We start from the raw sequence: 3,427 nt of genomic DNA, 5'->3' as shown, positions 1-3,427 counted from the left end.
AAATATATTCTCTCCAAAGTTATCACTGATATCTTAATTGACAAATCCAATGCGCTTTTCTCAATCCTGTTTCTTCTTGACCTCTCTGCAGCCTTTGCTGTAATTGATCACCCTCTTCTCCTTGATACTCTCTTCTTTCTAGGTTTTGGGAACATGATTCTAACCTGATTCTCCTTCTACCTCTCTGACCATTCCTTCTAGGTCCACATACAGTTTAGGGCCTCTAACCATAAGTGTTAACAGGCTTCTGTCCTGGGCACTCTTCTATTTTCTCTCTGGACTATTTCATTTGGTGATCTCACAGCTCCCATTAAGGTTTAATTATTATCTCTATGCTGATGATTCTCAGATCTACCTATCTTGCACCAACTTCTCTGTTGACCTCAAATCTCACATCTACAACTGTCTTTCAGACATCTCCAACTGGTTGTCCAGTAGATATCTTAAATTCAGCACATCCAAAAACGAACTCATTATCTTTTCCCCAAATTCCTTCCCCATTCCTAACTTCTCTATTACTGTCAAGGGCAACATCATCTTCTTATTCCCTCAGGCTCACAACCTAGGTGTCATCCTTGACTCCTCATTATATCTCATCCCACCCCATATCCAACCTGTTGGCAAGATTCTATTGATTTCCCCTTTGCAAGACCTCTTGAATATCCCCCTTCTCTCCTCTGATACTGCAGGGGTGATGGCATCACTTCCCACTGGGACTTTTGCAATAACCTGCTGGTGAATCTGCCTGTCTCAAGTCTCTTTCTCCTCCAAACCATCCTCCATTCAGCTGCCAAAGTGATTTTCCTAAAGCTCAGGTTTGACCATGTCACAAATACTTCCTACTCAATAAACTTCAGGGACTCTCTTTCACCTCTAAGAGCAATGCAAAATGCTCTTCCTAAGCTAGCTGCCCCTCCTCTTCTAGTCCTCTTACATCTTACTCCCTGATATGTTTCCTTCAATCCAATCACACTGTCCTACTTGCTGTTCTGCCAATAAGAGATGACCTCTCTCAGCTCCCTCCATTTGCTCTGGCTGCCCCTATGCCTGGAATGTTCTCACTCCTCATCTGTGTCTGTTAGCTTCCCTCGCTTCCTTTAAGACCCAACTAAAATTCCATCTTCTACAGGAAGTATTTTCCAACCCTTCTTAATCCAAGACTTTCTCTCTGTTTATTATTTCCTATTTACCCTATGTAGGGCTTGTTTTTGCATATATGTTTACTTATTGTCTCCCTCATTAGATTGTAAGCTTCTGTACTTTTTCAATCTTTTAACATTTTTATTTAAAGTTTTGAGTTCCAAATTCTATCCCTCCTTCCCTTCCTCCCTCCCTGAGGTGGTAAGCAATCAGAAATAGGTTATACATGTGCAATTATGTAAAACATTTCCATCTTAGTCATGTTGTAGAAGAAGACTCAAATAAAAGGAAAAAAGAAAGTAAAAAATAGCATGCTTCAATCTATATTCAAACAATATCAGTTCTTTCTCTGGAGGTGGATAGTATGCTTCATCATTAGTCCTTTGAGATTGTCTTAGATCATTAAATTGCTGAGAATAGCTAAGTCATTCACATGTCTTCACTGAACAATATTGCTGTTACTGTGTACAAAATTCTCCTGATTCTGTTTACTTCCCTATGCATCAGTTCGTGTAAGTCTTTCTAGGTTTTCTGAAATCATCCTGCTTGTCATTTCTTATAGCATAATAATATTCCATTACAACCATATACCAGAGCTTGTTTAGCCTTTCCCCAGCTGATGGGCATCCCTTTGATTTCCAATCCTTGGCCACCACAAAAAGAGCTGCTATAAATATTTTTATACAAATAGGTCCTTTTCCCTTTTTTGGATGTTTTTGGGATATAGACCTAGCAGTAGTATTGCTGGATCAAAGGGTATGCAGTTTCATAGCCCTTTGAACATAGTTAAAAATTGCTCTCAGAATGGTTGGATCCATTCACAACTCCATGACAATGCATTTGTCCTAGTTTTCTCACATCCACATCCACATTTATCATTTTCCTTTGTTGTCATATCAGCCAATCTGATAGATGTGAGGTGGTCTCTCAGAGTTGTCTTTTTTTTGCGGGTCAATGAGGGTTAAGTGACTTGCCCAGGGTCACACAACTAGTGTCAAGTGTCAAAGGCTGGATTTGAATTCAAGTCCTCCTGAATCCAGGCCGGTGCTTTATCCACTGCACCACCTACCTGCCCCCAGAGTTGTCTTAATTTGTATTTCTCTAATCAGATTGTGAGCTTCTTGAGAGTAGGGACTGTCTTTTGCCTTTTTGTATCCCTAGCACTGAGCACAGTGTTGGCACATAATAGGCTCCTAATTAATGTTTATTGACTGACTAAAGGTAAAATCCTACACTTGTGTTAAGAGAAGCAACTTCACATGTACAAGATGGGGGTGGGGGGCAAGTCTTAACGAATAGTCTGATTTCAGTGGATTGTAAGCTCCATATGATTGAATGATATTTTCAATATGGTACTCAGAAAAGCTAACAGAGCCATAAGCTGAATTAATGGAGGCAGTATCCAAGGCTAGGGAGACAATATCTAGTGTAGTGTATTCAATTATGAGTACTATATTTTAGGAAGGATATCAATAAGCTGAAGAAGATCCAAATAAGGGAACACAGGATGATGGAAAATGTTAAGGTCATTCCATGAAATGATTACTTGAAGGAATTTGGGATGTTTAGCCAGAAGAAAAGATGATTTAGAAGGAACAAGACAATTATCTTCAAGTTTTTTGAAGAGTAACACATGGAATTGGGAATAGCCTTGTTCTATTTGGTCCCAGAAGGCAGAATTAGGAGAAATGAGTGGAAGTTATAAAGAAACAAATTTACGTTTGGAATAATGGAAAATTTCTCGATAGTTAGAACTGTCCAAAAATGCAATGCACTGATTTGGAGGCAAAAGTTGGATAACTGATAACTTGTTATCAGGTTTATTGGAAAGGGTATTCTTGTAGAGGTATAGGTTCAAATAAATGGCAGGGTAGCTCAAAAGTAATCCTTTGAGAGGCAAGGAAAGGGCTTGGGTCATAGTGAGGTTAATCATATGTCCAGAGACAACAAAAATATTTGATGAGAAAGTCATTGCATGTTGTAGTACGAATGATAAGTATTTGCAAAAAGACCAACATGAAAAATACTGTAGCTTATGCACCAACATCAATTATTACTGTTGAGCAGAAAAATGCCATAAAGAACTTTCTAATACTCTCTAAATTTTTTTTGGTGACGCAATTGGGGTTAAGTGACTTGCCCCGGGTCACACAACTAGTGTCAAGTGTCTGAGGTCAGATTTCAACTCAGGTCCTCCTAAATCCAGGGCTGATGCTCTATCTACTGCGCCACCTAGCTGCCTCTAATACTCTCTAAATTAATTCAACATATATATATATATATATAT

Source organism: Dromiciops gliroides, chromosome X, assembly GCF_019393635.1.
Source record: "Dromiciops gliroides isolate mDroGli1 chromosome X, mDroGli1.pri, whole genome shotgun sequence".
NCBI classification, from domain to species: domain Eukaryota; kingdom Metazoa; phylum Chordata; class Mammalia; order Microbiotheria; family Microbiotheriidae; genus Dromiciops; species Dromiciops gliroides.
Note: the sequence above shows the minus strand (reverse complement) of the source record.